Genomic DNA, 13,018 nt, shown 5'->3' with positions numbered 1-13,018 from the left:
TTTTTTTCCAGAGTTGCTAACAAACTATTCAACTATTTTTTCCCCACCACCTACTAATAAACAGCTTAATGACCCAAGTGACCCCATGGAGGGAAAAATGTTTCTGGAAGGATCATAAATAACCCTGCATTGGCTAAGGAAAAGTTGAATTACCACTCATTCTCTTCCTGGTTAATTTGTTAATCACTCAAATGAATTTACATGTAAATACTGAAGCCAGAAGAACTACTTGTTACCCCCTACTATGAGAAAGAGGGCATGTTTATGATCATCCTACCTAAAGCAAACTATGCCAAATGAGTTAAAATATTGTAAATGAAAAGGGTGGGGAGGAAAAAACAACCAAAGTAAACATATAGTTCCTATTTGTTTTTCTGAAATAATTTAATAAATTTCCTTGCAGGGGAAGAAAGGTTAAAAGTTGGAGTGTCATATTTAGGTCATATCTCCAACCACATGTTTTTCTAAACAAATAATGAAATAAAATCCATTTTCTTCAAATCCTTTCCAGTACCTGAATTTTTTGAAAAAGTAACAGTGGTTTCCTTTACCTGCAGAACAGTATTGAGGAGCCTTTACCTGCAGAACAGTATTGAGTATTGCAGTATTGTGGCTGCAATACTGTCCAGCCACATCCCTGGGCCACTTGTTAACTAAATAATTTTCAGTGTTTTCCAGAAGGCAGATCTTATTCACAAGCTGTTGAAGATTCCACTCAAATTGCTACTTGCATTTTGCACACACCTTTAGTTAGCTTTTTTGTGAGTTTGTCTCATAACTAGTCATTCATACCACTTTCTGTTACTGAACAAATTTTATTCACTATGGGTGTTCTCTGGACAATTTCCCCATGTTAATCCAATATAAGGGAATCAAATGTTATCAATCAGCATTAGATTGATTTCATACTGGTCTTGAGTGTTCTGATCACAAAAACCAGCATGAGTCAAGGATAGTAATTCTAGGGCTTTGGAATATCCCCAATTAGTTATTGACTGATACTTCTCTAATGTTCCCTAAAGTAGATGCAGGCATACACTTTGTGAGCAAAGGTGCTACACAAGGTGCTTATGGCATATCCTCTTTCTTTAGGCACTGACTTCACTTACTTCTCTCCCCTTGAAGATGAATTCTTTAGAGAATAAGAATGGAGACACAGTTGAGACAGCTTCTGGGCTACATGAATTATTAAGTTTTATTCAGCATTTGTTGAGATCTTCTGTCAAGGACAGTTTTCCTTATCAGTATCAAATCAAACTTCTTTGCATGGCAGATTAAGACCTTCAGTGAGCTTTTCCCAAACAACTTCTTTAGACCCTTGCTCATTGACCAGGATGAATCTAAGAAAGCCATGATCTCCCCGAGGGCGGACAGCTAGTGTGTATGGAGGCTCTGAGGTGAGAATGTTCTTGGCATATTTAAGGTCCACCAAGAGGGTCAAAAGGACTGAAATGCAGTGACCCAGCAGCACAAGTGTAGTGAACAAGATGGGAAAACAGCATGGGGTCCAGTTAAAGAAACTACTAGACTCTGGTGGGGATTTTTAAGTTTATTGTAAAGGCTAAGGAAGCCACTGAACAATTAAGAGTAAGGAAATAATGTAATCTGATTTGTGATTTTAAAGAGTTAATTTGATTCTTTGTCTAGGATGAAGTGGAAGCTTCTAGAATGGAATCAGACAGATCAATTAAGAGATGTTTGTAGTCATCCAGGTCACAGGTGTAGTTGGTGTGGAACAGGGTGATGGCAATGGAAGAAATGAGCAAGGATTGGATAGGGATATGTTTTGAAGGAGAATTGACTATTTGCTGATGAATGGATATGCAGATTAATAGGAAGAGAGAATCAGGAAAAAGTTAATGGTTGAATCTGAGCAATTGAAAGATGATAATGTTAATGGAGATACAGGAAGATCTCAAGATAGCTATGGGCTAGCAGGGTGGGGTGTTGCTGGCCAAGGTAGGAATCCACTTAGATTTGAATAAACTTTTAACATATCCATAATGACTCTGACACAAGTGGCATCTCTCTGTAACGAACGATATCCACAAAATGTTGAATGATCATCCTTTGTAAATTGATTACAATGTGGTTGGTGGAAAGGGGTTTTAAGCTGGAATCATGCTAAAGTTGTCAATGTATAATAGGCTCTAAAGGTTGGAGTTCTGAACTATCTTTTCTGAAGAATTGCCCTCACCCACCTAGAGCATGAGGAGGAAGTTTGGTTTTATTTTCAGTTCCTGACATTAGGTGTGCTGTTTTCCTGAATGAAAGAATGAGTCACAATCAGAATGCGGTGCTTTCTCTAAGAAAGACCATTTAGGGTTGGGGGTGTAGCTTAGTGGCAGAGTAGTCACTTAGAATGTGTGAGGACAAAGTTTTTATCCCCAGCTCCAGAAGGTGCCAATTAAAGGCTGTTGTTAATGTTATGCTTGAAAGAGAAAAGCAGATCCATCCTCTGAAATCAAACCTGCTAAAACATGTGCAATTCCCAGTTAACTCACCTGTCTTTCTTCCCCCATTCCTGCACATTTCTCACATTGTCTCAGAAAGGAGAAAAACACATAATTACTCTTTCCCAGGTTGTTGATATGTATCAATTTGTAGCCCTGCTCTGGTTTGTTGCTTTGTTCTACAGGAAGAATTATAGAGAGGGCCAAGGACTGGGGACAAAGAAGGTGTCACAGAAAGAAAGTAATTTGAACCTATGTACGTGGAGAGTTATTTAAGCAAGTTTTTATTATGTTAAATCATTGAGAAAACAGACAAAATCCAATTCAAATAAAAGTAATTCACTTAAGAACTAAAATGAAAAATTACTTACCTATAGGAATAAACTGTCAACACATATCTTGGTAGAATACAATGGGCAAAGTGGTAGAATAGAAGAATATAAAATGTGACTACTGTTGTCAGAAAATTTACAATCTAATCAGAGGTTGACATTCCATGCAAAAATATACTAGGGCCTGGTAAATAATGAAGACACCAAGGAAAATACAAATGCAGAAGAGCATGAGGCAATGCATAATGGGGGATTTGAGGACAAGAACTAGGTCCAGAAAAAAAAAAAAAAAATGGTATGAGATGGGAGGGAGAGGACATCCTAGGGTGAACAATATCAATGACTGAAAGAATAAGTGCACAAATGTGCATGAACAACAACTGGGCAACAACGGACTTTTGTTTTCAAATCATACCAATGCAACCTAATTTATTTATTGTGCCTGTTTTCTTTTTTGCAAAAGAATATTTGATCTTTATTTCAGTACCTGGTCCTACACTTTCATCTTGACTCTTAATTATCTCTTCTTTTAAGTATGTATTTTTTCAAGTGATTTATGTGTGTAAGAATGCCTCTCAAAATTATAATAGTCGATTTAAAAATAGAACTTTGTGCTAGATGGTTCAAAACCTTTTCTGTGTAGCTTAATGTAACTAATGAACTCATGTTGAAATGGTCATCTGCAGGACTGAACTTAGTGAGTTGTGAAACTTGGATTTTATGTTTTGTTTTGCTGGTTCACTTAATTGGGCACTATATGAATTATTCATTATTTGTGAACCAATAGATTAATTCTGCAGTGGAAAATGAGATTAAGAAATGGCTAAAATATAAAGAACATGTATATGTTAGTTTTCTAGGACTGCTATAACCAATTCCTGAAAACTGGATGGCTTAAAAACACAAAAATCTATTCTCTACCTTGCTGTAGGCTAGCAGTCTGAAATCTAGGGGTCAGTAGCTATGTTCCCTTTGAAGGCTTTAGGGAACAATCATTCCCTGCAGCATCCTAGCCTCCAGGGCTGCTGGCTGTCCTTGCTGTTCCTTTTCTGAGGTTACTCTGTGTTTTGTCTTTCCTCTATGTCTATGTCATGCTAGGGACTTCTTAAGGACACTAGTCATTGGATTTGGGGCCTACCTCATCCAGAATGACCTTATTTTAGCTGATTATAGCTGCAATGACCCTGTTTCTAAGTAATGTCACATTCTGAGGTTCTGGGTGGAAATGAGTGTGACCACTAGTGAGATATCATATTCAGACACCATTCAACCTTGTGGTACCAGACTCGAGATAGCCTCTGAAGATTCTTGCCTCCTGGTATTATTCTTTCACTGTGCTTGCTCACATTCATTCATGGATGACCTGGGAGCAATAAAACACTGTAGCGGTAACCTTGTTACATTTGATGTTTGGCTCTGAAAGTCATTATGGTTTCCACCTCACACTCTCTCTCTGGGGTGAGATGCTCACCATGTCATGAGGACACTCAAGTTGCCCATGGAGAGGCCCATAGAGGAAGGAAATGAGGCCTTTTGCTTACAGTTAGCACCAACTTGCTAACCATGTAAGTGAACTACTTTGTAAGGAGATCATCTTGCCCAGCCAGGACTTCAGACTGTAGCACTCACTGTCAGCAACCCCAAGACAAAACTGCCTGGCCAAGTCACTTCTAACATAGACACATAGAAATGCTAAGGTGATAAATATTTAAAACAATTACTTGTTTCAAGCCATTAGGTATTAGGGTCTTTTTTCATATATAATTATATAACATATATATTTTGACTCCTAAGAAATTTGGTTCTACCATAAAAATACCTAAAATGTAGGGAAGAAGTGGTAATGGGACAAAGTTGGAAGAACTTTGAAATCGTGAATAGACTTCACAGGAATCTGATAGCCTTTGAGGAGGCTGTCAATGAGAGCTTAAAAGGAAGAGAGGAAAATGTTACTGGAAACTGGAGGAAAGAAAACCCTTGATAGTTTCAAGAAGTTAGCAACATGTCATCTATGGTGACATGAAAGTATAAATGCGTCTAGGGAACCGAGTAATCTAACTAAGGAAGCATTTTTTAGGCAAAGCATTGAAGGTGCACCTTGGTTTCTTCTTGCGACTTATGGACAATGTGATATGAAAGAAAGAAGCTAAACAAAGGAATGTTAAACAAAAATGAGGCAGGACTTGTTGATTTTAATAATTCTCAGCCACTCTAGATGGCAAATGATGCTAAAATTAATGGGCTTCCAGGACAAAGTCAAATCCAGGAGACTATCAAGAAAACACAATATAAACATAAAGCTAAAACTATACCTAGGAGATCTTTAGTTATGAACTCAGAAATAAACTGATGCAATAGCTTAGAGAACTATTCATTCAGACAGTAAGTTGTCTGTTAAGCTTATGTGTGTTGTTCCTTAGCAGACTCCACAAAAGCACATGGGTGAGAAGAGTTTATGTCAGAGAAAGTTATGGGTGTGGCTTTCATCTTATGGAATGAACTCAAATAGAATTCATAATAAACTCACAATTTTAAGAGAATTATATTGACCAAACAGCACCATTCTAGACTACAAGGAACAGAAGAAGCACAAAATGAGAAGAGGCCATTGGACCCCCAATATTCTTCAGATAGAAAGCAGACTGAGAAAGCTACTCAACTTAAAACATGAGCAACTATTCATAGAAAAGAAAGCAAAATAATAGAAATCTAGGAGACCAAGCTAAAAGCCACAGAGAATTATTCCCAGAACTTTGGTCCTAATTAAGCAATAAGCAACCTGTTTCCTGCTGGATGTCAGAATTAACATGGACTAATGAGGGTGGAAGTGGGAGAGTGGGGACAGATAAATTGTCATTTCAGTTTCTAGAGCTTTAGGTTTAGATGAACTGTGCTCAAAGAGCTGGATTAAGGAATCATGTTTCAGGAGTTTCATCTACACTTGTATTTGATTTTTATGACAAGATGACTTTAAGGTGACTATATAGAGTACACTTTGGGAAGGGATGAGTTCATTTTCCATGTAAAAGCAAGATGAGTCACTGGGGACTAGAAGCTGCACTACAAGCTAGCCTCCAGAATGGCTCCAGTGACCCTCACCTCCTAGTATTTATGCTGCTATGAAGTCTTCTCTCACATTGAATTATTGCTGACTATGTGACCAATAGAATAATGTGGATGTGATTGGTGTGTGGCTTCTGGGCTGGGTTATAAAGGCTTTGTGGCCTTTGCCTTACTCTCTGAGACTGCTTCTTTTGGAAGGGATACCAATCACCATATCACAAGAACACTTAGTCAACTTACAGAGAAGCTTACCATGAGGAGGAACTGGCTTCCCTGCCAACAGCTTAGAACAAGCTGCAAACTATGTGAGTGAGCCACCTATGAATTGGGTCCTCAGGCTTAATCAGCCCTAGATGAGTGCACTTTTTTTTTTTTTTTTTTTTTGAAGTAGCACATTTAAAAAAAATTAGTTCTAATTAGTTATATATGACTATAGAATGCATTTTGACATATCATACATAAATGGAGTATAACTTCTCATTCTTCTGGTTGTACATAATATGGAATCATACTGGTCATGAAATCATATATACATATAGGTGTAATATGAGTGCACTTCTTGATAAAATCCCAAAAAAGAGTTTCTGAGCTAGGCTACTCCCAAACTTGTAAGATGATAAATGTTTATTATGGTTTTAAGCCACATTTGGGAATGATTTTTAAAATATAGAACCTTTATTAAGATCTGATTTAGCAAACATATTGAATAAATATGCTACATAAATTTAATTTAAAAATCCTAGTCAATGCATCTTTCTTTTTAATTTTATTTTCCTACTACCTAATATGGAACAAGATTACTTGCATTTCAGCATATTTCATTGCACTTAATTTTCTGTATAGAAACTAAAAACAGAAATTTTACTATGATCATCTTTAAAAGAAAACCTGAATATGATTCTAGGTGTTAAATTCTATTATTTTTAAGTAATATAAGTATTCATATCAGCCTTCACCAACTCAGTGAAAAATTTACATCAGTAAATGAGTGATGGAAAGTTGAATTTTTGACTTATTTTTCATAACAAAGAAAAGAGATGTTAAGAAACTGGTCTAAAGTGACACCTTTTTAAAAATTAGCAAATACTACTATAGCCTTTATATTTCTAAATATTATAATAAATGAAAATTAAGACATAATTTCTTCCTTCAAGTTGTCTTTATTCTCATTAGAAACCAAAAAGTTAGAAAATATAAAAGATTTAATAAAAGGGGAGATTTTTATGCTATTGTGATAAGTGCTTTGGAAACTCAGAAAATTTGATAAATAAAACTGAAGCAGAATTGTATGGGCGTTCATGAAAAAGGTTTGGGTAGTTGGAGAAATGTCACTTGTGTTGGACTTTGATTCTGGTAAGAGTGGAGATGGCAGTTTTCAGTCACCAGCAATTCCTTCCTCCCAGTCGGGGAATTGTGTGGATGGGCAGGGAGCCCTGCCTTCCTGTAAACACTCTGGGTGTTCCCTTAAATTCACCCCCTTGATGACTCACATCCCCTTATTAACACCACAAGAGGTGACCCCTTTTAAAAAGTCAGAATAGTTCTCCCATGAAAGCAGCACATTTTCCTCATGTTAAATAGAAAAATAAATGAACTTGCCTGTGCTCTCTCCTGCTGTTCAGCTCTGCACAGGTGGCTCCTAGGTAGAATGAGATTGTAGTCTCCAAATAACACAGAGAATCAAAAGCCAATCTGTAACTATTCTTAAACCCCAAGCCTGCTATAATAACATGAATTTCTGCCTAGATTCATGGTTATGTTTTATAATATTTTCTTTTCTGATGAATATTTATTGTGCAATTCTTCACCATTGGAAACACTACATAAGAAAAGTGGGATTTTCTAGGTTGGTAAATTGAGGGCTACATAAAAAGGATACAAGAGTGAGAATCAAGTAGTAATTTATTGCACAAGGCTGTTTCTTGTGAGAATTAAATGACAGTAAGGTTATAGGATTTAGAATAAAGGTTGCTACAGATTGTGCAGTTATTAAATAAAAGTGTTTGTTTCTGTTGGGGTGTTGATAGAAAAACATATTGCTTGTAGGGATTCTTTATCTCAACTTTGCCTTATCTTCATTTCATTAATAAAGTGTATAAACACTTTCATCTTTCCTGAACTCTAACCTTCATGTTAGTTACTCTTTTAAAAGTTTAAACTTCTTTTAGTGATAGTCACATGAACTTTTCGTGTCTTGACCTATATTCATATTGCACTGTGGACCAGATTATCCCTAAGTGCATCATCTTTGGGATTCTCCCTGATGTGAATCCTTTCCTCTCTCCAGTTTTAAAAAAGCAGTCAACCCAACCTACCAAACACCCTTGATCCCCAGATTTCCACTGGATTCCAGTAGATAACTGATCTCTTTGGTCTCGTTTAGAAAAGTCCTTTACAAAATAAATGGGGTATCTCCAATTCTTTATCTTCTTTTCTTTCCTGAGACCTTAGTCCCCCCCACCACCAAGACAATCAGTGACCTTCACCAGTTAAATTCAGTTGCTAATTCTCATGTCTGACCCAGATGGCCATTTTCTCATTCTTGAAATGTTGTCTTCACTTGGCTCCAGAGCCCCATATTTTCTTGTTTTTTTTTTCTCTTCCTCATTAGCTATTCCATCTTACCTACTTTGGTTGGTTGCTCCTGATGTCTCCAACTTTCAGTGTTTGCAGGTTTACTCCTCTCCTCTGTCTATACTTTCATCGTTGGTGATCTCATATAGTCACGTTGCTTCCAATCCTGTCCACATGCTGACAACTTTCAGGTTTACTGTCCAACCTAGATTTCATTTTGCAACTTCAGACATCTAACAAGCTACTTAAAAAGTTCATTTGGACAAATCATACACATTGAAAAACTAAAATACCAAAACTGAACTCCCACTCTTGTTCCAATTGCCCCAAATAACTGTTTCTCTTAAAGTTTTTCCTCTTTCAATAAATAGAACTCCATCCTTCCCAGTCTTAAGGCTCAAAATGTCACAATAACCCTTTTTCTTTCACTCACTTCTTCTGTCTACCTAACAGCAAATCATTTTGACTACATTTTCAAAATATATCCAGAACCAGCTATTTTACATCAAGTGATTCATCAAGGAGGTGAATTTAAAGGAACATCGCCACCTCAGTCCAAGCCACATTCTTCACTTGTCAGGGTTACTGAATGGCTGACTTTTCTCCATCTTCTTTTCTCTCCTATTATAGTTTCTAACTTCCTAGAAGCTATTTAAAATATCGAGGACCAAAACAGACTGCTCAGAGCCCTAAAGAGATTTTCTTTTCAGAGTAAAGTCAAACCCTACAGTGTTCTACAAAGCCCTAGGCAATCTACCCCACTACTTCTGCTACCTCACCCACAATCTTATTTCCTGCTCTTCTTTCCTGCCTATTCCCTGCCTCCTCTGTTCCAGTCATTATAACTTCCCTGCTAATTGTAACACATAAGAGACAGACTCCTGCCTTAGTTCAACTGTGGTTTCTTTTTCCTCTATCCAGATACCTCAACCCCAGACTCCACATGGTTTACTCTGTCATTCCCTTCTTGGTGAGTCCTTCTCCAATTTCCTGAGTTAAAACTGCAGTCCCCGGTTCCTGTACCCACACCTCTTGCTACCCTTGCCTTACTTCTCCATAGCTCTTGTCACATTTTGACATACTACATTTTATTTGTTTCTTTGTCTCCACTAGTTTTAAGTCATACGAGGGTTGAATTTTATTTCTCTATTTTGTCCACTGCTGTTATCCTCAGACAACATATTTAACAGTACATGGCATATGCTTGTTTTGTTGGTAATTCACTAAAAGTAGTTTATGAGATGATAGAACTGCCCAATTCTACTTAAAGCAGACAATTTGAACCCTATGTTTACTCTGATACTCAGTTTACTTAAATTTCCCTAAATAACTTCAAAGTCATATTTCACCTTCTCTTAGTTGATTCAAGTTATTTTATTTCAATAGTCTATGAAATGCTTTTCGCCTTAACTGACTTGAATAATTTATGAGTCTTGAGAGAGACTGGCAAATACTAAATAGATTACAGAATATTCCTGGAATTATAGTTTGTCTCTCACAGTATAATTGTTCTGTTATTAACCTGGGGATAATTGCAATTACTCTTAGACAGTTGGTTTCCATTGTAAAATATTCAGGGCAAAGGTGATGTCTAACCAACATTGGAAGTGTGCTCTGTTGTTTTAGGTCAGTTAAACTATTATTTCCATTCTGAAATATTATTTCCATTCTGAAAAATATTGAATGAAAAAATGTTTGACCCATTTGTAGAACTGGCTGAGTTCCAGATCAGAGGATGACTGCTGATGGTCATTTTCAGTTCATAAAGACTCCATAGTAGAAAAAATTCCTTACATTCTTTTAGGATTATTAGGTGTTTTGTATACATTATATAGGTAAGGGCAAAAATCCATGTGTAAAATATTGGAGACTTATTTGAATTGGGTTGATAAAGAAACCATACTCACCAATTAAACTTCAAGTTTATTTTTAATTTCTTTGAAAATGTGCAAAGGTTTTTAACTATCAGTAAATTCCATCCAATATTATAATGAAATAGGCAAATGCAAAATATCAAATTGCAATAGATCTCACATTCTGTCAAGGGTGCATACTAATTAGTAGAATGAAGATATAGCAGGAGAATTTTAACACCTGGTCTTTGAAGCAATTCAACAAGATTTAAGTGTCTGGTTTTTATTTTAATTAATGAATTATCATAATTAAAGGAGGAATTGTAAATGAAAGCAACATAAATAGGAGCAATTTCCAAACTCCCAACACATTATTTGTAAGTTTTTTAGTTTCATTTTATAAGCAAAACTGATAAGGAAATATTGCTTATCTAACTAATACATAATGGTAATGTTGAAGATTCTTTTTTCTTCTTGAAGAAATGCATTTCATAATGTGCTATTTTATTAGAGAGTAAGATATATTCCATTCAGAAATGAGATATAGATTGCACGGAAAAGAAAATAGTGCATTTGGTAAAATCTAAAGTCATAAATAATTTAATAGTTTCTGTAGGTAATATAGACACTATAGTGACACAATGACAGGTTGACAATATAATGTAGAAATTTTCATTTTCCACTTCTGGGTAGAAAATTATATTATTTTTCTATAAGTAATGATTGAGAAATTGTTTTGCAAGCAATGAAACAATAATAATTTCCATGTTACTACTTATCCTTATGTTTCTTATTTCAGATCTCCTTCCCCTTCCAGAGGAAGTTAGTGATGCCATAGCTTTAATGTCTGTTTTAGCTGCAAAACTCAAATTTTCACTTTCTGTTAGAAAATCTAAAGCAGGTGGTATACAATTTCTCGTGATTTGGAATTCTTTAAAGGCAAGTAAATTTGAAGTGTGGGGAGGTTAAGCTGAAGTCATAACCCCAGTGACATTTTGCTGAATAAAAACCTTCCTTTTCTAATTCAATTGTCTGTGTGCAGCTGTAGCTCTCAATTGCATCACTACCATAATCATTACAGCCTCATTTTCATTAACAGTTTAAAATCCAAAAATGTTTTGTTCGATTCTGATTTGGATTTTCAATAGAAAGTAAAAGTGTGAAATGAAGAGGGAGCAGCTAAATCAGGGATGTAAGCCACTGCATTGCTAATCTTGGAAGGAGTCTGGTTTGGAAGGAGGGGATCTGAACTAAGAGAGAAGGGGCTCTTATCCTTCAATTTTAGGGGAAAAAAAAGTCCTGATTCAGAGGGTCTGCTAGGTAGGCCAGGTAGGTACCATCCAGGTGAACATTTTCCAAAAATGAGTAAATTAAGAATTATTTTGAGAATGAGAGGCCTACAAGTTCTTCCACATTGTGTCTTTCCTGTTTCTGCTGGACCTACACAAACATCTGTTTCTCTTTACTAAGTGAAATTGTATGAAAGAGCATGGCACAATGCTGGGCACATAAATTGTTGCTCAATTTTTTGGAGCATACAAATGTGAAATGATAATAATAGGATTATAGGCACAGTGAATATACTGCTCCTGACCAGGCCTTAGTTTTTGCTTGTGTGTCTAACTTGAAGACTATGGACCCATCTCAGAATCTTTGTAATACAGACCCAGGTCAGCATCACTGGGTGGAAGTGGGTAGTGATATTTGTGAGAATGGATAGCAATGAAATATCTGCAATGAATGGATTGCAAAGCCTTATCATGTCAGTTTCATCTGAAAAACACTAGGTTACTTCTGAGTGTCCTTCCACTGACATAGAACATCCCCATGCAATGTCAATTGTATAATATATTTATAGGATAGTTAATAAACTTATGTGACATAATGCAAATATACTTGGATCCTAAAAAATAAATATATCTTTTGTGTACTTTTTTCTTCCATTGTCATTGGTCAGTAAAAATTACAAAGAAGGATATTATCTCTATTCTTTTTATTTTATTTTAGTTTCCAAACTCATCTTGGGAATGTCCCCCTAGTAAACATTATTCAGTGAGGAGACCACATTATAAATCTTATAAGGCCTTTTGTACAAGGAATATTTATAACTATTTTCCAAAGGCAAGATAATAAATGTAAGATTTTGCTTTTCCTTTAAGAAAAGTACATTTAACAAACCTCTGGTTGGCGTGAGGAATCCACAACTTTGACTTTCATGTTATTGAAAGAACCAAAAATATCCTTTGTACCTCTGGAACTTGGCTCTGTTTTCCAATGGATTATCCCCATAAGGAAGTCACTCATAGGGAGTAAGTCCCAGGAAAATGGGAAAGGGATCTGTTTGCAGGAGTGGGCTACTGAGTGGCTTCTTGGAAACCTGGTTTTGCCAACAATTCATCCTCAGAAGAAACACTCAGACTGTGAATGCCTCTCGAGAATCTGTTTCAGTCATTTCCAGGCTCTGGATTTCGATGGTTGTTGCCTATCTATTACCTGACTGTGGCTAAGATCACGGTGGTGTATCATCTGTCTCCCACAAGCTCAGGGAATAGTTGAAGGTAAGGAGTTCATGCTGAAGTAACATGAGAACATTGTGCATTACTTTCCTTCATTTGAGGGCTCATAAAGTCCATATTTCCTGAGAGTATGGTAGACTTGTGGGAAACCTATTAAAAATAAATTTCCTAAAGGGATCCTCACATACCCTCCTTATTATGGAGGGTATAAAATAGACCATGCTTCA

General features: G+C 36.2%; 1 protein-coding gene across 3 annotated transcripts in view; it reads left to right on the top strand.

Annotated features, from left to right (window-relative positions):
- Positions 1–13,018, top strand: part of LOC306660154 (cGMP-dependent protein kinase 1) — a 1,225,718-nt gene that overhangs the window by 1,165,083 nt on the left and 47,617 nt on the right. The gene's annotated exons all lie outside the window — the stretch shown is intronic.

Source organism: Sciurus vulgaris (assembly GCF_902686455.1).
Source record: "Sciurus vulgaris genome assembly, chromosome: 4".
NCBI classification, from domain to species: domain Eukaryota; kingdom Metazoa; phylum Chordata; class Mammalia; order Rodentia; family Sciuridae; genus Sciurus; species Sciurus vulgaris.
The sequence above is the reverse complement of the archived record's forward strand: the minus strand, read 5'-3'. Positions and strand labels throughout refer to the sequence as shown.